General features: G+C 39.7%; 1 protein-coding gene across 3 annotated transcripts in view; it reads left to right on the top strand.

Moving 5' to 3' along the window:
* The window catches only part of CHRM3 (cholinergic receptor muscarinic 3), a 503,079-nt gene that overhangs the window by 131,326 nt on the left and 348,182 nt on the right, over positions 1–23,571 (top strand). For 2 of the 3 annotated variants that reach the window (XM_054021263.1, XM_054021260.1), the window contains exon 2: positions 6,294–6,517. The gene's annotated coding sequence lies outside the window, so the exon portion shown is untranslated. Of the gene's footprint in view, positions 1–6,293; positions 6,518–19,849; positions 19,885–23,571 lie in introns of all 3 variants that reach the window. The other variant, XM_054021261.1, reaches the window with a different exon arrangement.

Below are 23,571 nucleotides of genomic sequence, written 5' to 3'. Positions count from 1 at the left end.
AACACAGTTATACTTTTGGTCTTCACAACATTCCCTGGCAATGAATTCCACAGGCTGACTGTGCACTTGAAGAACTTATTCCTTTTATTTGTTTTAAACCTGCTACCTATCAGACTCATTGGGTGATTCCCAGTTCTTGTGTTATGTGAAGGGCTAAATAACACTTACTTTCTTCACACCACTCGGATTTTATAGACCTCTAGCATAGCCCTCCTTAGTTGTCTCTTTTCCAAAATGAACTGTCCCAGTTGATGGGGACACATGCATCACCTTCCTTTTTACACACACGCACATGCACACCAAGCTCCTGCTGGTCTCCCCTCCCTCATCTTTCTGGGGAGAGGAGAGAGAGTGATGAGTGGCTTGGATGTAACAATATCTGAGCTCCGAGCCTATCCCACCCACTCCTGCTGCCGTTGGATGATTTGGGTCAGGACAGAGTGACTGACTGGGTCCCACCTGCAGAGGCAGAGAGGAAGAAAAAGGAATTGTTTCTGCCCAGAACTGGCCTACAGACATTCTGGCTGTATTCTAGCACCATCCTCACTTAGTATGCTGGATTTCTTAGAAAGCCAGAGGCGATGCTCATCAGCATATTTTATTTGGGTTCTGGAAGGGATTTTTTGCCATATAGCGACTGTGTTTTTTCACCTTCCATCTGGTATCGCTCAGGTCTGGTTTAGGGATTTACGTTATTTTTGTTGGAACTTTGATGGGTTTCAGCATGGCTGGTGATTTAAGAATGGGTCTGATGTTAGGTCCCTGTAACGCAAGAGACTGCTTAAGCATGGGTCCCGAGCACACCACCACATGGTCAGGAGATATGCTTCCATGTTATGGAGCTCCCCTCAGCTCATCTTTCCTACTTCCCAGCCTGGAGGAGGAGAATGGGTTGGGACTCTGGCTTCTGGCCATAGGTCCTGAGTTAAATGCTGAACTGCGATGGCCTTGCTGAGTAATTTGGGAAGGAGTTCCTTGTTGGTCAATATAAGTTGCGGCCTCTATATTTAACTGTGGCATGTGTCTCATTGCTCCATGTCCACATCAATGTCCTTTTCCCTCTGAGATCCTTTTGATTTTATATATATATATATTTTTAGGCCTATGTGACATTGATCTAAATTTTCATTAAAGAAAATAAATGAATAAAATCAAAAGGGACTGTGGCTTTGCCAGTTTTTCTGGGTATTTGTCAGTAGTGTTTTTGGAATGGCTGGCTGTGTCTGTTGTGATTTTTGTCAAGGGATATCTGAAGGGTGAAGAGTTCCCAAGCCAATGTGCATCAACACTGACCTGAAGACTTGTAAGGGTGAGAAATTAGTTCAGTCTTCATGTCTGTTCAGTCTTTGCCCTTTCTGCTGAGACGCCAACCAAAGGGGCACGTAGGGCCCAATTCTACAAACACTTATGCATGTGCATAACTTTATGCATATTAATAGGTCTTCTGAAGCAAATGGAACTACTCATGTGCATAAAGCTAAGTATGTGCATAAGTGTTTTCAGAACTTGTTTCTTCATGCTCTTTGTGATTGGTTCAGTGATTTTTCATATTAAAGGTATTATTCCTCTTTCTAGTTTTTGCTGAAGGTTCTGTTGTCCTCCCCCCCCCATTAACCATTAAGCTTGATATTTAGTATCGTTAGTGCTCAGAAATAACTATTTAAAAATATCATCTCTCCGTGTAAATTATCTTTAGCTGCTCATTTTTAACAGTAATTTGAATGCATTTTCTCTGGTGCATATAATGCTATGGGGTTTAGCATATTACGGGCATTGGTTCAAATTCATCCCTGTTGTAGCTTCACTGCAATCAATGACTGAATCTGTCCCATTATCTGGATTGTGGGGAAAGTTGTACATCTTATTCTTTACCTATTGAAAACACAAGGTTTAATGTAACTTTTTCTGAAACTGGTAATATTGCTCTACTGGTCTATAAGAGGCATGTGTACTAGCCTGTATAAATCACCTACTTTCGTTATTGTAAGAGGTTTGAGCCCCTGCATCTCATCTCAAACATGATAATTGGAAGTCTTCCCTTGAAAGTACAAGTGCTATCTGGGGCCAAATCTTTGTTCTATTCAAGTCCAGTGGTTCTAGAATTTGGGGCTTATTTAGCATCTTGATAACAGTATTCCTCAATTCTACTAGCATGCTTATCACATTTGCAATTGTGTGTGTCTGATAAGCGGCACTTATAAAGGATGTGATGAAATAACGCTTGAAGTTCTAGGGATTTAGCTGTATTTGAATACAATGTGCATATGAGTCTCATCCTGCCAGTGGCACAATAATGATGTCTCCATTGTGCCAAGATGGCCAGATACTCAGGTCTATAATTTAGCATGAGAATAATTCTAAATTACAAGTGATGGGTCTGACTGTGCTACCCTTAATCAAAGTAAGGGTTGCATGATTGGGCCATGTGCTTTCATTTGGATTTCACTTACAATTCATGATGGCAAAAGTTCATTATCTGAACATTCAGATTCTTGGAATTTGTTGTTAAAAAAGAAGCCATTTTTATTATTTCAAGTTTATGTATCAGCAGATATAAATGGAGAACAATGCCAAAACAATTTTCCAAAGTTCAAATTAATATGTGGTTTTACAGTAGAAAGCATTACATTCTCAGACCTACAAGCATGCTTAGCTTTAAACCCATGAGCAGCCCTACAGAAGTCAGTGGAATTACTTATATGCATAAGTGTTTGCAGGATTGGGATGGTGACATGAAAGTTTAACATTCCTAGTCAAACTAGATTGCAGCTATTTAACAAACATGCAAAAAGAAAAGAAAAGAAAAAGAATGCAGATGAAAGAGATACATCCCTCAATTTTTATTATTGTTCCAGGACATGTTTGGGGGACAACGGCTTGTTTATCTAGACTCTTTTTTTGCTTCTTGTTGCTTTATTCAACAACTTCAAAATAAAATTAATTATTTGGTTTCTATTTTGATTTTTTAATTACACAGTCTCGGCTATTACAACAGAAGAGTTGATTTCTGAAACTGGTTGATTTCTGAAAGCAAAATAGGAGATGACAAATACCTAAGGACTAAAGTTTCAGCTGGGCTCAGAGCCATGACCTCACCCTGGCTCCCACCAGCCTGCTTACTCCTTGCAGAGTGACACCAACAGCTCTTTTAGTCGCAAGTCTCCCCGAGACCATCTCCCCTGCAGTGCTCAGCCTCTCTCACTGTATCGCTCACAAAACCTTATCAAGTTTGCTGTTCCCTTAAAGAGACAGTATACAGCATCAGCCTGTTAGGTTTTTTTTTACTCTTCAGTTTGAAATACGGCACTGAGGTGGCTGTGTAATAAAACAAGATAAAGTTTATTAACAAAGAACAGATATTTAAGTGATACCAAGTAAAAGGAGTAGTGCTAGCAATGATTACAAATGCACACAAGTAAAGTTATACTTCTCCAACTAAATCCTAACTTAACAAACTAGAGTTTTTGTTCAGTGTAGTTTTCTCACCCTAGTTGATCTTCCAGCATGGCTGGTCAGTCCTTAGCCAGGATCCAACACAAAATCCAAAGCACTTGGTTGCTTTGTCTTCTCAGGTGAAGGATACCAAAAGGGCTTTCTCCCACTGTTTATATCCTCAAAGTTTATCTTTGTTTTCAATGTCAGGAAGCTGTCCTATGGCCTCAGCTTGCTGTGATCACCAGGCAGCTGATGCTAATTTTTGCAGTCTCCTTCCCCGGTCCTGATAGTTAAGTGGCTATCTCGCCCACTCGCTAGTTTGATGGCTGTGTTTACCTTTATGTAAATGTACTTCCATTATCTTTCCTTGCTCAATTTTCATTGGAGATGCATTCAAGCAGGTGGAACCACATTCCTTTGTCTATGGTGGGGTGCCTTGATCCCTATCTGCTGAACACATTTTCAGAACATATTTCCAGCACACATTTATAGTTTCCATATGTCACCATATGTACACCACAAAGTAACATTAACAACCAGCATGTTACCAGTTCACATAAGATACATTACATGATCCCTTTTAGAAACAGATTACAACAGCAGTGAGTTGGGGTGCACTGAGCTGGTCAGGCCAGCTGAGACTCATTGTTATATATCAGGGAGCCCCTTACCCTCTGGTACTTGGATGCTCTTAGGGTCACAATGTTGCAGACACAGCTTGTACCTGCTAAAGACAGGCCACCTCGCTGAAAATATGCCCCTAAAATAAGTCTATTACTGCTCTGGATCAGGATCTCATAATCTTCCCTGTACTTTTCTCTACATGCTCCCACATTCTCCTCTTTACTCTTCTCTATATGTAATGTTTGCTGCACACAACCAAAAAGTTTCCGCCCTCTCTACCTTTAGTCCTTCTGTATCCTCTTCAGAGCCAACAATTCAGAGAAAAGAAGTACATGGACTGTTTTGTTCATTCATTCAGCCCTCTCCCGCCATCTCTTATTTTTCTAAATGAGCAGGAAGCTATTTGTGACTGGTGACTCACTGTGAAATTTTACGAGGGATTATGCTGAACATTGATTCATTTTCTTCCAGCTTTGTCAGTGGTCAGTGACCTAGCAGAATTCCTTTGTAAATATGTTACAAGTACTGAGCCATTGAAATCACAAGGTTTTAACCTTTAATGGTGGTGGTGGTTTTGTCTCATTCCAAGCAAATGCCAATAGAGGGAATAGTTGACAAATTCTGTACCTTAATTTAATGAGGAAATTACCTGGCATTTAACTATTACGTAGATATCCATTACCAATCTCCCATCCTTCACCCCAGCACTGTATGCAATCTCTAGTATATTAATTCAAAGAGCCATCAAGATGTAAACATAAAGCATTCATTAAACACTTGAGCACCACAAGAGTTCTAGGGTCCTTGTAGCTCTTGCCATGAAGAGGAGTTCCCAGTGGCATCTGTCTCTATGACTTTTCCTATAGATGGGTTCCACTCTGTAGAGGCATTCCATTTCAAAATTATGGAGGCTGTATTAACTTTTAGGTGAGTTTCTGCTGTGTGCCAGATTGAGGTGGAATGAAGAACATTCCCCTGACTTGTCCATCTTACCCTACATATGGAGCACCAAACCTGTGGAAGGTCTCTGTGGAGTATGAGGGTGTGTTTTGATTGTACCATGGAGGCAGCTGACCCTCCCTTCTGAAGAGATACAACATCCATTCATTCAGAAGATCCTTTCTTTGGGTGAATTTAGGAGGACCAATCCTTCCTCCATTTCCCTCTTCCTCACAATAGTGTCTTACATTTACATCTGACATCTTTTCCTACTAAAGGGTCAGAAATCTCTTCACAAACTTTATCAAATTATATACACCCACAGAAAAATAATTTCATGCAATACTGAAATACAGCCATCGCTGAGCAACACTATAGCTGTTTATAAGCTGTTGAATAAAATCACATAATTTTTCTGTCTTTGGATGTTCACTTTGGGTCAGATTTTCAAAAGTATTCAGCAACCAACATGCTGAGTTAGCCTGAAATCTGGCTACTTATTCTGATGCTTAAGTGGAAGCTGGGCTCTTTTCTGAAAATCAACCCCCTGATTCTGAGTGAGCCCTTCTGAAAACTTTGACCGTAGTCTTTTAAGATTAGTCAGCCAGGAAATAGTGGAAAATGAGAGGGGGATAACAAATAGTACTTACAATCTGCACCTTGAAATCCAATTACATTTGACAATTTGCAGGAGAATACACCCACACATATATTGCCTAATGAAGAAAATCGAGCAACTAGGGAAATAATGCACTGAAAATTGTTATGGGTAAATGTTGTGTTTATGATTAGATAGTTTTCAGGTATCTGACCTCAGTGAGCCATACTTGGCTTTATTAAGGAGAACTTTAGCATCTTTTGGGGAATCAAATACTTTCAGGTCATTGGGCAGGAAAATCTTCAGTTTGGCTGGATGTACAAATGTAAACTTCAGCACAAATGCTTGAAGATAGGATTAAAGTTGCAAATGTTACAGTTACATCCACAAGAAAGTTTTGGTGAAACAAAATCCATTATAAAAAATTGTTTTGCCTGGAAAAATATAATATAATTACAGTTCCCATATGCCCTGGTATCTGAGGAGTCATTGGATCTTTCTCTACATAGACTAGTGAAATACTGCAGTATCTCAGATACCACAGCATGGTAACTGTGGGGGAATATTTACATTTTAACTACGATCATAGCAGTTACAGAGGTAGATATTAATTGGTGTATGTTGCTTTTTATTGGAAAACCTTGGAACTAAGATCCAGATAATTAATCCAATTTAAATGTTCCTTTTTACCTTCTAGATCTTTCACCTGTAGAAGCCAGGCTTCAAAGGAGACAACTGCCTCTAGAATCCTGATGATTTTGCCTTTTTTTGCTTCATCCACCCTTTTCAAGATTGTTGAGCTTCTTTTCCAACATCTACGTTTTGTTTTCTACTGTTTGTTGGTAACTTTTGGCAGCTGCAATGGCTTCTTCAGAAAGAGATGTGCACTCCTCAACTCCTTTGTCTCTTCTCCAGTGATTGGTAAGTTGCTTGACTAAACTGTCAGTATAGGCAACAAACTTGTCAACATAACCTTCAATGAAGTGTAGTTACAGAGGAAATTTCCTGAGTTGTGTTGTCAGCTAAAACCAAAGTGATACTATCCTCTCCATCTAAGACAAAAACTATGGTGCAGTCAGTTTCTTTGTTCCTCTCTTTCTTTCTCCTATTCACATCCACTTTCCTCTGGATAAAATCACTGGAGTTTAGATTTTTTTAAAAAGCTGAAAACCTTCCTAGAGAAAGTGAGGATTGGCACTAGGTAAATTTATTTTACTACTTTTAAATCTACATGAACATAATGGGATCTAAATTATATGTTGACAAGAGGGAAAAATGGAGCACATTATAACTGAATCAGTGCTGTAGTTTACTTACTACTAGGCATTCATTTATTTTGGTTCATAATTTCCAAATTTAAGCTGATATTTTTATTCTTCGCATGGTCATGGTTTATTTCTGGATTGCTGAACTTCTGTGTTCAATAGTGTGATAGTGCTTAGGTACTGTAGTAGTAGACACAGTAGAAATGCCTAAGACAGAAGACAGATCCTTATTTTATATTTATGTTTTTAGTTATTGTTTACAATGGAGAACTAGACTTAATGTAGGAATGTCCTTCTGTGTTTTATGATTATAAAGGTGTTCTGGATTTATTGTATTTCAGATCTTGCCTTTCTGCGATTTATGCATTGACATGCTTAATTTTCCAGTTAAAAAAATACACTTAATAGTGAGTACACAGGAATGAAAAACAAATAGCCTTTGAAAAATGGAGGGGAGAGAAATTATGATTAAAAAAAGGAAATGCCATTTAATAAAATATGTCAGGCATTTCTTGTTACGAGCTTAGTTTTGGAGAGTAGTGTTTTATTTCTAATACTACACAGGCTTCCCTTTGGCTAAAAAAAAATCTTGTTTTGTTCTTAAATCTGACTCAGTCTTTGGAAAACAAATAACCTGGTTTAAGATTTCAAACAAAATGGCTCATGAATCAAACTAGTTTTGCAAAACTCCAAAATATTTTGAGAGGTTTGTAAAATGATAGGCTTTGACTGTCCACGCTTAAGCGGAATCTCTCAAATAAAACAAAAAAACCCAGAAAACTTTGGAGTATATGAAGAGATGTATAGTTACAGAAGATATGGCAAGAACTCACAGATAGCGCAATCAAATTGTGTCTGAATGACAAGGATGTAAATCTCTTCATTTACTATTTAATAGTAATAAAATTTATATTAATGTGCTCTGAAGGAGAGCAACTACTTTTGTACCAGGAAAAAATCCTGGCTATCTTTTTGTGCCCTGATTAAAACACTTTAAGATAAAACGTTACACTTCAGTGTTTTGTTAAGGATGTATTAGGAACCCAATTATATTATTATTTTGTATAAAACACAGTTATAAAGTTACATTCCTTTGTGCGTAGTACAAGATAACTATCTTGAAAATAACTAGACAGGGTTAAAGTTGTGACCACACACAGCATTATATTTAAATCAAAGCATCTTTCTTTGTTGGTTTAGATTTTACTGAATTACACTAATTGTTTTGTTAAGAGATTTTTAAATAGATAGGACATAGAGAAAAGAGTGGTGAACTGTGTTTTTACATTTTAATGTCACCAGCCTTGAAACAGTTCTCTGCTCTTATGTTTTTGGATGAGTTAATTCATAAGTGGCAGCTGGCATGGTATACTACTACCCTCAGCAATTGCCTTATTTTAAAGGGTGGGAAAGGTGGTGTAGTAATATTGATTATCCTACAAGCAGTGCTTTGGAGGGTCAATTAAAGACCATTTATTTGCAAGCTGACAAGCAGCCAGTATTGAAAACTGGAGCCATTGGGCTTGTTATTACCGGTAGCTCAGCACCAGAGCCATGCTGCTCAGTAGATGTGACAGGCATATGGGGTAAGGATGGGGGCAAAAGGGAATTTCAAATCACTTATCCCCATGCAGCAAAAACTTTGTTGAATGACAAGAAAACATGTTTGTTTCAGCTTTCAAGTTGTGGTCTCGTTTTTATAGATAATTTAAAGGGTAATATTATTGTTGCTGTGACTGTCTGAAGGCATTTCTCTGCATTTTGCTTTTTTTTGCTGTGCCTAGGTTCTTCATGATTTTCTTGTTTAGTGTGTCTGACTTTCAGATTGATCTCTGCCCCAGGATTCACCACTGGATGCATAGACGGTGCAGCCAGCGACTCAACGGCGAGTGACAAGTGCCAATCAATAAATCTATCTTCCCTTGGGAAGCCCCAGAGGTGCACAAGGGGAGGGTAGTGAAACCCCCTAGGTGAAGGAAATGTCCCCAGAAAAACGAATGAGCCAGAATCCTGTTGGTCAACGGTACCCACACTACTGCCATTTAGAAAAGGCGCAGTTGCAGACGCGATAAGGCAGATGCTTCCTTCAGCTCAGACGCTGCTGCAGGCCTGTACCAGTTGTCTTGATCTTCGTCTTGCCATTGGAGTTCTATAGTCCCTGCCAAAAGAGAAGGTGGAAGGCCTATGGCAACCCCTTCCTTCTTTATTTTGCCTAGGCATACACATCAAAGGTCTGTGCTTGATGGTTGCTCGGCCTGGTGGGGAAGGACCCAGGCATTCGGCAGTGGCTCAAATGTCCAAGCAACCCTATGTAGGGGTGGCCTGCTTACCCCAATTTATGGAAAGCCCTAGAAAAGGTGGGCTAAAAGAAGCTTCCTTCCAACTTCTTTCCGGGCTCTAAACTAATCATTGCTTGTTGGAATGTTCGCACTATGTTAACCAGCCTAAAACTGAAAGACCATGAACTTCGGAAAACAGCGATAATTGACAGAGAACTCCTGGAAATCGATATTGCAGCCCTCAGTGAGATGAGTCTTTTGGAAACTGGATTACTAGATGAAGTAAACTACCATGTCTGCTGGTCTGGGAATCCTGAAAATGAACCAAGGATATATATACTGTCAGTATTTGCGGCCAAAAAGTCTGTCCTCAACGCATTTACCCCGCTGGTATTTATCAATGAGAGGATCATGTGGCTGGATGTGAATATGAACTCTGGAACCCTGACTCTTCTTTCCATCTACAAGCCAACACTTGACTACTCCAAACAGCAAAAAGGTGAGTTCTATTTTCAACTGGAACAAATCAAGAATGTCCCCCTAAGGAACAGACTAGGTGATTTCAGTGCCCAGGTGGGCAAGCACTGCAAACATTGGGGACACATCATTGGCTAACACAGCACGGGTAGCATCAACAAAAATGACCAGTGTGTCCTTGAGCTTTGCGCCTCTTGTGAGCTGATAGACGCGAATACCTATTTTGCTGGCAGCAGTGGCAGCAAGGTCACATGGAGGCACCCCCGCGCAGGACACTGGCATCAACTTGATCCCATCTTGATCTGTCACAGAAACATTCGCAATGTACCGCATGCTTGATCAATGCTTAGCGCCGATTGCAACACTGGCCATGCCCTTGTCAGGGCCAAGCTCCAATTACATCATAAAAGGATCCATCATGTGAAGTCAAAAGGCAAATCTCACCTCATCATCACTAACATGAAGGACTCTGACACGTGCAAAGTTCCAATGTGCACTTGAGCATGTGTCTGAAAAGCATCAACTTGATTCCCCTGATTCTGACACCTTGTGGGAAAATTTCAAGAATAAGACACTGGCTGCTGCCAAGGATGTATTTGGAACAACAAAATAAAAACAACTTGACTAGTTTGCAGCATCAGAACATCTGCTGCTCCTACTCGGAGGAAAGAAAAAGCAAGCTCGCCTAACTTTGCTTCAACAACCAAATAAGTCCAGAAGTCTTAAGTTCAAAGAGGCTAAGGCTGTGGTCCGGAAAGCCACCAGAGAATGTGCCCAGAACTATTGGCAAGACCCATGCAAAAAAGATTCAGACCTGCTTTGAAAGAGGGGAACTTCATGGTACCTAGGATGGAATCAAAGAGGCACGTGGTGCAATTTGTAAAAATGCAAACCTGAAAACAAAAGATGGTACCATCCTGGCTGACAGGCAAGAACAACTTGACCAATGGACTGAGCATTACTAAGAACTCTACTCAAAGGATGACTTTATCTGTGATAATGTCCTAGTTGCCATTTCCCAGCTTCCAACGATGTAGGAGCTGGACCAAACACCAACTCTCGAAGATGTAGAGCAGCGGTTCTCAACCTGCGGCCCGATTAGCACAGAGATGTGGCACAGCTCAGCTGTGTGCTAAAGGCCGGCCCACGTGGCGGGCTCTGGGTTCCCAACTGCCTGGCATGGTGGGCTCTGGGCTGCCCTGCTGCCCAGCGTGGCAGGGTCAGGAATCTGGGGCTGCTGCCCGGCCCTGCAGGTTTGGGGATCGAGGGCAGGCAGCTGGCAGTCCCTGCATGGCGGGAGTCCGGGGTCCAGGATTGGGGTCCGGACTGCTGCTGCCCTGCCACCCAGCCCCTGCGGCTCACAATGCATATGCGGAATACAATGATAAATAATTTGAGAACCACTGATGTAGAGAAAGCTATCAAAGAGGTTGCGCCTGAGAAAGGAGCAGGCAGCAATCAGATATCTCCAGAGTTCCTAAAAGGTAGGATAGGGAGAGAGCCTGCAAGCGACATCCAGGTGCTTCTCTGTGCCTGCTGGGAAGAAACGCTGAAGGTCTGAATGATGCAAACATAATCACTTTATACAAAAATAAAGGGGACAGAGCAGACTGCAACAACTACTGAGGGATATCTCTGCTCAGCGTGGCTAGCAAGGTGCTTGCAAGGATCCTTCTGAAAAGACTCAAGTCCATGCTGAGAGAGCTTATCCTGAGAGCCAGTGGGGGAGCCAGATGCTCCATGACTGACACGTCCTTCACAATGCACTTGTTGAGAGAAAATGCTGTGAATAACAGGCACCTCTCTATGTAGCATTCATTGACCTACAAAAGGCCTTTGACAGAGTTAGCAGGAATGGCATATGCCTGTCGAAAATTGACTGTCCACCAAAAATGCTCTCCCTATTTAAGGTGTTCCATGAAGGAATGAAGGCAATTATCCAGTATGAAAATGACACATCATCTGAGTTTAGCATTGATACTGGCATGAAGCAAGGCTACATCTTAGCACCTATCAATTTTGACATCTTCTCTATTCTTCTTAAGTATGCAATCAGTCTCGCATACTAATTGAATAAAGACTGGATGGTAACTTGTTCAACATCAGATTATTTCAGCGCAAAAGGCATGTGACCCAGCTTGCTATTTGGGATCCGCTCTTCACAGATGACGGTGCATTTGTCTCTAACTCACCTGATGAATAAGTTATCTGATGCATGTATTGAGATTGGCATGGTAATCAGTATCAAGAAAACAGTTGTCATGTCACAGGGTACCAACATACCACCTAAAATCTACGTCAATAATGAAGCTCAGGGGAATGTGGATCACGTCTGTATCTTCGCTCAACTTTAACCAGCTCACTTAACCTTGATAGAGAACTTAATGTGAGAATCAGCAAAGCCCCTGTCACCTTTGGCAGACTTACCTCATGTGTCTATATCAACAAGCTGCTAATCCTGAACACAAAGGTCTCTGTTTTTCAGGCTTGTGTCCTCAGTACCCTCCTTTATGGCTGTGTCACATAGTCCAAGCAGGAGGAGAGATTGAACAGCTTCCACATTCGCTGTCTCAGAAAAGTCTTTGTAGTCGCTTGGGACCAATGGATGGCTAACAACAAGGTCTTTGAGAGAACCAGCCTACAATCTATGCAGGCTTCGCTGGCTGAGACACATGGAGCCTCAAGATCATCTCCCGAAGATTGTGCTCTATGGTCAACTCAAGAACTGCCTGTGATGCAGAGGAAGGCCAAAGCACTGATACAACAATAAGGTCAAACAAGGTGTCAGGACTGAGATCCCCACTTTGAACTTTAGGGTACAAATGTAGGGGCCTGCGTGAAAAACTTCTAAGCTTAACTACCAGCTTAGCTCTGGTTCGGCTGCCACCATCAATGGATTCCCTCCCTGGGAAGCCTTGAAAAACCCTCACCAAATCCCTGGTGAAAACAAATCCAAAACCCCTTGGATCTTAAAACAAGGAGAAATTAACCATTCCCCTCCTTCCTCCCACCAACTCCTGGTGAATCAGTTCCAACCCCCCCCGGGATCTACAACAGGGAGAAATTAACCATCCCCCCTCTTTCCTCCCACCAACTCCTGGTGAATCAAGATCCAAAACCCCTTTGGATCTAAAACAAGGAAAAATCAATCAGGTTCTTAAAAAGAAGGTTTTTAATTAAAGAAAAAGGTAAAAATCATCTCTGTAAAATCAGTATGGAAATTAACCTTACAGGGTAATCAAACTTAAAGAGCTCAGAGGACTCCCCTCTAGTCTCAGGTTCAAAGTACAGCAAACAAAGATAAACACTCTAGTAAAAGGTACATTTACAAGTTGAGAAAAACAAAGGAAAACTAACACGCCTTGCCTGGCTATTTACTTACAAGTTTGAAATAGGAGAGGCTTGTTTAGAAAGATGTGGAGAACCTGGATTGATGTCTGGTCCCTCTCAGTCCCCGAGAACGAACACACTCCCAAACAAAGAACACAAACAAAAGCCTTCCCCCCCCAAGATTTGAAAGTATCTTGTCCCCTAATTGGTCCTTTAGGTCAGATGCCAGCCAGGTTACCTGAGCTTCTTAACCCTTTACAGGGAAAAGGATTTTGGAGTCTCTGGCCAGGAGGGATTTATAGTACTGTACACAGGACAGCTATTACCCTTCCCTTTATAGTTATGACACAAGGTCTCAAGAAATTCAGCATTCTCACTGACAACTGGGAGAACCCTGCCCACAACTGCTCTGTCTGGAGAAGCCAGGACAAGGCTAGTGCAGAGCCATCAGAAAGCCCAGGCAAGCCAAGAAGCAGTGTGTGCTCCAACCTCCATCTGGCGAGTAGCCATTGTGGGAAAGTCTGCCTTGGGCTCTTTTCCCACACTACTGTCAAGCATCATTGACTGACTGTCTGACTTTGTCACGTTTCCTTTCATCTGTCAAGATGTTGGATGGCAGTAGTGTCTGACTTTCACACAATTTTTGTCCTCAAGGCTCACTTTGATATACAAAATTAAAATGCCACTGCAACCATCACGAATCTAAGACTAAGATTCAGAACATACTATGTAATAATGTAAAAATTCCAATAAATAATATGATGTTGTCTGGTTCAAAATCTCAATCTAATTGTACAGAATGCAATATTCTAAGCTTGTACTAGTGGGTGCCTGCTGTTGCATTGAAACTTACTTGGGGTTGTGTCCACAATTGTATTTCATCCTGGTCCTGCTGCAAGCCATTAAAGTATAGTCTGATGAGGCTGGAAAGCACCTGCACTTGGGACATTCACTCAAGTCTCCTTCAAGTCTGGGTGCTTTGCTACCTATATGTGTGAGGGCTTGTTTTGATTAAGATCATTGTGGAAAATGTACATTCTACCAGTGTAGTGGCAGTGCCTTCTTCTACAAGACAATGAACTTTACAGAGCAATAGATCCTGAAAGGCAGGTGCCTGTTGCTTAAAAACTTTGTTAGAAATATAGGCACCTGCATTGGACCTTGGGGCTGGGAAGCATCTGCACTGTTCCAATGGACTGCACAGAGTAAGTAATCCCCATGCACATCAAACAGTACCAAGAGAGATTCCACCTCCTGATACACAGCATCCTCTGGTGCTTTCCTGGGAGCTGTCTCCCTATGAAAACGGTTATGCGTGCCTCTGTTCACATTGCACATTCTAACCTTTAACTGGAATTACTCCTGTTTCAGAGTGAGAGAGAAATCTGTTCTGCAGTATTTTAGCAAAGACTACTATTTTACTAAGAATCTTAGTTCAGTTGTCTTTCAAAGTCACTGAAAATAAATTTCTAGACTACTTCAGAAAGGACATGTTTCAGAGCACTTCTATTTTCTCATCAGTAAGAAATCAATTATGTAGTATTTTTAGATCCATTCCCATGGCCCATGTACTTTGATATTCAAAGTTGCATTTCCCCAAACTTTTGGAGGCTCTGACTCCATCCATAACTCCTCCTATTCTTCCTGCATATTGTAGGTGTCTAAGGAAAGCACCAATTAAGTGATGCTACATACTCATTGTTACACAATAAGCTTGCCCAATTGTTGAGATCAGGATGGCATGGGAGCACCATTTCAGAATTTTTGTTTGTAGCTCTGTTTATGTTTCATAAATATAAAGGGAAGGGTGGCTAGGCTTGTTCAGTGCTATGCAAATGATAAGTGATAAAAGGTTCTGGGAAAGAAAAGGCGGTATTTGGGCCTGTAGGAGATGAATATGTTGGAAATAAGTAGGAAGCTATCAGATTTGGGGGAAGGATCCATATGTGCACATGTGTGTGTGCATGCTCTGCATTCCTGGACATTACCAACTTGCCCTCGTTCATCTTCCATAAGGCTTCTGGTTGAGCCCTTCTGCACAAGTTTTGACTCGTTGCTGCCCAGAAATAGCTTCAGTCAAACTCCATCTGGCTCTGGACAGCAGTGCGAGTGAGCCTACAAGCAAGCCTGCTGCACCAGCATATACATGTAAGCATTGGACTGTAGTAAGACACAAGGAAAGGAAATCAAGAGGGCTTCTTAGATATGTCAGTCAGAAGGGCAATTTAATCACAAAGTTATACATTACTAAAAATGAAGGTACTGAATCATAATTAGGACAACATTACAAGGGAGCAGGAGAAGGTGCAATTGAAGTCTGCCCCAGAAGCTGATAGAAGTTTTGCTCCCTATTGAGCAGCTACAGGGCTAGCCAGCAGGTAGACGCATTGTAAGACAGGACAGGCACAGGGAAGGAACCAAAACATCCCATGAAATCTGACAACCCATGACCAAAGATCCCATGGCACCTAACTCAAGTTGTATAGTTTTTTTTCTGTAGGATTTTTTCCCCCCAGACCTGAATTTAGGAGGTCCTGGGCACAAGGGATCACTGAAGGACTGGGGGAACAATACCATGAAGAGGGATCTATCCTGTTTACTAGTTGAGGCAGAGTTCCTGTGTTTAAAAAAAAAAAAAAACAACCCTATGTGATCATGTAATTAAAAGCTGCATCATAATGCATACATTAAGGGAGGCTGAATTAAGATTGCACAGTGCTTTTGAGTGCTTGACTTCACAACCTTCACATTCTCTTTTTATTTAGTTTTGGGGGATTTAATTTCTCATTTCTTTCTTTTTTTCTTTTTTCTTTTAAAGCAAACTGGAAAAAATAACATCAAAGCAAACAGAACTTCTATCAGATACAACTATGTTGATCCCTCAGATTGATTCATCAATAGGATTTGGATTTTTAGTTCTAAACTCTTCCATTTGAGCTAACAGATTAACTGGTAGCAGTAGTAGGCTGAATATGTGGATCAGGCACTAGAGGATAAGACAAGACACAGTTTGCCAATGGGTTTCACAGTTATTTGCTGACAGCAGAGGAGTGGCTGATATTCAGGGCTTAAATTCCAGATTCTGGATGGGGGGGTATGCTCTTGTGATTCTCTCTCTCCCATTCCAGCCAACCCATTCAAACCTACACACGCTGCCCACCAGTCTCCTTGTGCTCCCCCTGCCCACTTCTGGCTACTGATCCACTTTCCCCTTCTGCTTCTCACCACCCTCTGGCTCCTGCAGTCTCTTCCCCAGATACCCCTCCCCCACGATTCCTAACACCTCAGTATTTTCAGATTGGTTTCTCCTCCTCCTCACTGACTGGGTACCCTGAAGTGAAGTACTGAGAGCTCAGGAGAGAGTCCTCTAGCTATCTGTTCAAGTGTCTAGTGGCTTTTTAAGGCCCGTCTTGACAAAGACCTGGCTGGGATGATTTAGTTGGGATTGGTCCTGCTTTGAGCAGGGGGTTGGACTAGATGACCTCCTGAGGTCACTTCCAACCCTAATCTTCTATGATTCTACGGAGCAGCAATTGCAGGGAAAACTTTGCTGACCTGTTTCCCCTAGATGGAGCTCATTCAGTCACTCTGTATGTAATTATACATGTTCAATCCAGACAAATGTAGGAGCTGTGTGGGGCTGGAGCATGCTCAGTACAGATGAGATCTTTAAGCAGTTAAGCCTCCAAAATTTAGCAAGTCTCTCCTGAGCTTGTGCAAAGAGGGATTTTTTTTTTTTTTTGTAACTTGAACAAATTTGGGAAGTTTTTCACAGAAAAAGCAAAAGACACATTCCTGACACTAGGCAGACCCCTTTGCCAAATTTCAAGTCCTTGTTCCAAAGTGTAGCAGCATTAGAGCTAAAAAATAACTTTCTTACAACCAATTCATTAATGAGGGCAAAGCAACATATTTTCCCTAATTTAATTCCTAGAAACATCTGAACCATTTTTGCTAAAACTTTCCCAAAAAATCAGATTCCAGGTATAGAAATCTTCTCACCAAAGAGTTAAAGTTTGGCAAAGTTATAAGTACAGTCGAACCTCAGAGTTACGAACACCGCAGGAATGGAGGTTGTTCATAACTCTGACATGTTCGTAACTCTGAATAAAACGTTAGGTTCTTTCAAGAGTTTACAGCTGAACATTGACTTAATACAGCTTTGAAACTTTACTATGGAGAAGAAAAATGCTGCTTTCTGTTTATATTTTTTTGTAGTAGTTTACATTTAACACTATACTATATTTACTTTTTTTTGGTCTCTTCTTCTGCCTGGTTGCGTACTTCCGGTTCCAAATGAGGTGTGTGGCTGACTGGTCAGTTCGTAACTCTGGTGTTTGTAATTCTGAGTTCTGCTGTAATTGAAATGGTTTCATATTTGAAAGTATTGGGCAAAACTAATTTATGGGCATCTCCCTCTGCGCCACCTATAATAAAAGCATATGTAAAATGACTATATTTAAAGAAAAGTTTCCTAATAATGTGCCAAGTAGCCACATTTTTTGTAAAATAAAGCAGAAATCATATGCATTTCAGACAAACTCTTATCTAATGTTGTTTATATTGTAAGTATCATCTCATATGCAGTATACTCTTGCTTGTTTTTGAAAGCTTCTTCAACATTTAGCCCTAATGCGGTTGTTTAAGTGTTAGCTTTTAGGTCATAGCTTTTATAGGTTTAGGATAAATCTTTAATCTTACTTTAATTGTTTTTATATGTAATTTATTCTCATAATTACTGCTAATAAAACTACCACATGGCAGAGTACAGTACATACTGCAGTATCAGAATTTCTTATCTTATTTGTTTTTTATCATATTAGTAGAAAAAATACTCCCTATATCTTGTTACTCCCTGAAGTAGGACATTGTGAGGCCCTATAATAGCAAAGGATGAGAATAGTGCAGAGGAGTACATTAAGTTTTGGCTGCCAACATCTTGGTCAGCAGAGCATTATGTTAATTTTGTGGGGGAGGGATACTGATTTTTCTCATTGCCGGAGGTTAACTTGCAGTGAGATGTGTGTTAAAATGTAATAAAAATACATTCTTAAAAATCTAGTTTTATGGGTTATATAAAATCAGTAATGTGATTTTTGAGTATTGTGTTTTTTGTAGATGTGTTTTAATAAGTGAGAACATCTGTTAGGTTAATTTTTTTTAGCAATTTGAAGGCTTGCATTTATTGTCAATTGACCGAAAAATTGTTTACCTTCAAGCTATTTTAAACTTTAAAGCCAATTTATATCTTTGACAATTAGTCTTCTCAGCAAAATTGCTCTTTTGTTTAGGTATTTTGCTATCTGTTTGTTTTCCTAGAAAGACAAATGTTTACATTCTGTAAACAATCCCTTTTTGTCCTCATTTCCTCTGATTTCCATTCTACTTTCAGGATGCCACTTCCAGTACTATTCTTTTGGTAATGAAAAGGAAATAAGTTGCTGATTCTGCAACCAGTATCTCCATTGGAGAGAATATTCTTATAAATGGGCCAGATGGCTCCTTATCCCCAAGAGAGAGAGCCATTTTCTATTACTTGTGTCCCCTGACTTGAATTCTTACTTTTCCCCCAAAGCTATCTTTCTAACTGGCAGCCTCATGAATTGCTAGTATATAACCAACCTAGATTTAATGTTGGTAAAGTTGCACTTATATTTCATTTACTCATTAAATCATCCCGTATAATGTAGACAATAAGGATCATTGTATGTTTAAATTCACATGAATGAAGTAAAATAATGGTCTGATCTGTGACTTTTTTTTCACACTGACCGCCTCTCCTTATTTTTTATTATCTTTTCTCCAGAGCTGTCATCTACAGTGCTGTCAGAACCCCTAATGTTTATTAGCTTTAAACCTCCACCTGCAAGTTCTCTTAATATTTCCACTAACTTTCTGGCAGAGGAAGTCCATCAGTGCTATTCATTAATCAGCTGGTAGAGTCATTTAGTGAAGTGAGACACTCAATACCCATAGGAGTTGAGTGCATTCCACTCCCTGCAGGCCAGCCTAGCAAGATGTGTTGTCTGGGAAGCACATGTGACTCTTCTCTATGGCAGTGGTCGATGAGCACCAAGGAAGCTAAAGTTGCCAGCAACCGTTGTGCACTTGTTTTAGTGTTATCTCAGACTTGTGCACCTGGCACATACTTTATATTTTTTGATGTCCCATTTTCTCTCTTAGACTGCCAGCCTATTGACAGTTTACCTCATCTTATATAAGATTTTATCCAGTAACTCAAATAGATTTTGAAGCTTCTATTTTTTTTTCTTCTTTTCTTGTTCCTGAGAATTCCAGCTCCTTTTCAAGTTTCATAATCCCAGTTAGTGTGTGTAGCGGGTATTTGCTGCACCAACTTGGGTGCCCTACATAGCGGTGAAGAGGAGACTGAGTGACCCTAGTGAGAAAGTTAAAAACAGAATCTGAGTCATCCCTGCACTTCTCAATCCAAGTGCACATGGCTGAAGTTGACATGCATTAAGAAGAAACTGCCATGAGGAAGCTGGCTGTTTCCGCTTTGTTTCTCCCAGGCAGATAATATTACAATATAATGTAAGAGACTATTTTAAGCTCTCTTTTTTCCAGGAGAGCTGATATTTTCAGTGTGTCCCAGATATTTAGACATTTATTGTCAATTAACCCCAATTCAATGACAATTTACTAGTTGCTCTCTAGGCACATGCCGAGACACTTGTATTGCACTTTGTTCTTGAACCTTAGTAATGGTTAGCCCTGGAAGAGTAAAAGCATCACTTTCTAGTTGTCTTCCTTCTTTCACTTTAATAACATAAGTGTATCTCTAATATTAATGTTTTGTAGTACAAATACTGAATGAGCTTTTCACCATTTCCTTCTCTTCTTCTACACATGACCCTACCTCCTCCAAATCCACATGGATGTAGCTGAAGGCACACTTTTTGAGGGATATTGGTTTCAGGTAAGTTGCATATTTATAATAAAAAACACAAGAATATCAGTAGCTGCATAGGATATTCTTGAATGTCATTCCAGAATAATCAACAGAATATAGGAGAAAGATCATGTACAATAGCTGATTCTTTTGAGTAAAATAAATATAAATGCATGCAACTGCCATTAAACATATGAATGCCTACTTTTGCTAGACAACAGAAACCACCAGATTTGTGTTTTTTTGTTTGTTTTTTTGTCTATTAGGTCTGCTTTCTGCTGCTTGCGTGGTACAAAGTGGCTGTATTCTTGTGGGACATGGCCATCAAAGAATTTTCTTTGTAGAGAGGAAATTTGGTATAAAGCTGACAGAAGTGGCAAGACCAGCTTCACCACTTCTTGCATGGAGAGGAGTAGGGTATCATAGGTGAGGCAGAGCGGAACGACCGATAACTTCAGGTTTCTTGTACCGCTGGTGTAAATTAGAGCAGGTCCTCAATTGCTCCAACTTGTGCAAGGAATAGATGGTGCAGGGTTGTTGAGCCACTACTGCCTGCCTGAGGTGACTCCCTTATCCCACTCCTCCCTCTACACTCATTACACTGAGTGGAGCTTTGGCCCAGTTAAAAATGTACTCCTTTGACTTCACATAATGCCTTAGTGATGGAAAAGAATTGGCCTATTATGACAAAGTAGAAACATTACCATATATTGATTTGAGGAGGAAAAAAAGATAGTGCCCTGTATCAGTGGCTGCCTCTTCCTTTATAGTTAAACAGATAAAAGAAACAATAACTTGGAAAGCATTATTAGCTAAATCACTGTGATTTTTCAGTTTCATACAGTACATAATATATGTTGAAGATATAGCTGAACAATCAGGTTTTTGAAAATGCGTTACACATTTTCTACTGACTTTCCTTTCTTCTGGAAAGAGAAAATATGATACAATATTGCACTCTTCAATCTCTCAGCAGTTGATTTCGTGTTGGAAACCTAACTTGAATGAGAGTTACCCTTTGATCAGCCACAGACTCTCTTTCCACACGTTGTCACACATCATCTATTCTAGTTAATTCATCTTATTGCTAAAACTGTATAGACTTGAGGGTTGAAGTTAATTGTACATTGTAGTACAGTTTTTAAAATATGTATACTTACATTTAAAATCGATTAAACAACATTAATTTCTTGGTGGTGGTTTTTTTTTTTTTTAACACTTGGGTTGTGGTAGTGCCTAGAAACCAACAAGGCTGGGACCGTATTGTGCTAGGTGCTGTACAAACATGTAGAAAATCACTGTCCCTGCATAAACAGTTAACATATAGTTTAAAAGAAAAGGTGAACCAGATGGCTGATATAAGCACCCAACTCAGACTAAGGGTTTAGGGGGAGACAGGATAACAAAATAATAGAATTTGCCCAATTCTTAGCCATTCAGAAGCAGTAATCATAACTCACCAGCTGTCTGTTTTCAGGTTGCAATTTACTGTATGCCTTATAGATAGAACTTATCAGAAAATGGAGCCTTCTTCCACAGAAAATTTTGAGTTTTAGTCATTTCAGGTATCTGAAATAATTGAATCTGTGTTATCTCAGATAACACTGTGTGGTAAACGTTGCGTGTGTGTGTGTGTGTGTGTGTGTGTGTGTGTGTGTGTCAGTGTGCGCGCAACCATTGTATGCATAATTTTTCATAATAGTACCATTATTTAACATTCGTTGATAGTGCTGTAAGCATGAGTTGTGGTTTACATAGTGAGTAAAAGCCAAGTCTCTGGATCAGAGATTGTGATCGGTTATTTCTCCCCTTCCATCTCATTTTTCATATTTTGTAATTGGTAATTAAAATATATATTTACACACATACATTTTATAGTACTTATGGTACTATATCTACAACTTACTTTATCAATAGGTATGCATACATTTTCAATCTTTGTCATAATTTATATGAGCAATTTTCTGATTATCTTCACCTACATGCAATGTTTAGAACCAATTATGAAATTATTTCTAAGTAACTTATAACAAAGTTTTCTTGGAATGCTTTTTCAATGAAGTATATCTATATTCTAGCTTTCACTGTTGAGAAGTGAGATAGCTATCTATACATGTTAGAGTGTAATCTTACAGTTGATTTAAAGACACTGTCCTCCAGAGAGTTTTTTTAGATTTGCACAGTGTGTGGCAGTGCAAGTTTTTTTGTATATGGACCAGTTAGGAAGATGTGCAAAATCACCTGAAGCCACAGAATCGTGTGTTGAGTATGCATCTTATGAGGCTCTTGTGAATTTTTATTTCCACAAAAGTCTGGCATAAGCTACTTTTAAGAAAACTGCAGTGGTCTTATATGAATAATTGGTGACTTGGGCCAAAACCTTAATCAGATCCAGATTTGTTCATTATCAGTGGGACAAGTTAATTAATGAAGTCATTCATTCATTCATTCTCCTTTCTTGCTGTGTGAAGCAATATATGTTATTTCTCAATGTGTTTTTAATAAATTGAGATTTAACTTGGAATATCTATCTTAATATATGTAAACAACCTATATATGGAAGATGTTATTTATAAATGTAAGAGAGCATCAGAGATTTTAAAGATGATTGAATAGTTTAAACAAAGCTTCTAATGCAGACCATTTCCATAAACAAGTTTCTAAGCATTTTACATGGGCACACAGTGTTTTTGGATTTCCACAACCAATAGCTGGCAACTTCTTATCTGCTGTATCTTTGTTGCCGTGTACCCGTAGTTTATTTTAACACCCATTCCTCCTGTATCATAGATTCTAGGACTGGAAGGCACCTCAAGAGGTCATTGAGTCCAGTCCCCTGCATGGCAGGACCAGAGTTTTGTTGAAGAGTGTCATTCCCTGACCAGGAATTGAACCCGGGCCGTGGAGGTGAAAGTGCCAAATCCTAACCACTAGATCAGCAGGGAAATCATGATTATTAAAGAAATATAATGTCAGTATTGATATCATCTTTGATTAATGCCACATTAATTTTCAAAACCCCAGTATTTTTAATCAGGCTCACACCTATTGGAATCAAAATTACATAGATTTATTTTCTTCAATGTTACATTTTGGTGAATAAAAAACTGATGCATCAGGTGGCCAAATATATGTTTTGGTTCAGATACATACTCAGGTACTGGGAATAGCACTGGATGAATGAATGACTGGTTGAGTGAATAACATGTCTTGCTACCCATGTTCCTTGGAAAATAGTTATCCGTTAACTGTTAGAGAGAGAACAAGCAAAGAACTCACCAGTGTTGTCTGCATCACTGATGAATGCTTGAAATTAACTAATCAAAGATCATTTCATTGATTGTGAAATGCATGCAAATGCTCATGGGTTTCTGCTTAATTGTCAGTGCAAGATACTTGTTGGAACATATTATACCAGGTCAAATTGTTGTATAGATTTTACAGACAAGAACATTTGTAGACTACTTTTATCATTAATGATCATTTTAGCATGAAATAACTTCTCTAATTAAGTATCAGAGGGGTAGCCATGTTAGTCTGGATCTGTAAAAAGCAACAAAGAGTCCTGTGGCACCTTTAAAACTAACAGATGTATTGGAGCATAAGTTTTCGTGGGTGAATACCCACTTCGTCAGAAGCATGCGGACTCTCTGTTGCTTCTCTAATTAAATGAAACTAAATCAGTTGCTCCATCACATGCTGTCTACTATATTT

Source organism: Malaclemys terrapin, chromosome 3 (genome assembly GCF_027887155.1).
Source record: "Malaclemys terrapin pileata isolate rMalTer1 chromosome 3, rMalTer1.hap1, whole genome shotgun sequence".
NCBI classification, from domain to species: Eukaryota; Metazoa; Chordata; order Testudines; family Emydidae; genus Malaclemys; species Malaclemys terrapin.
Note: the sequence above shows the minus strand (reverse complement) of the source record. Positions and strands in the feature narration are given on the sequence as shown.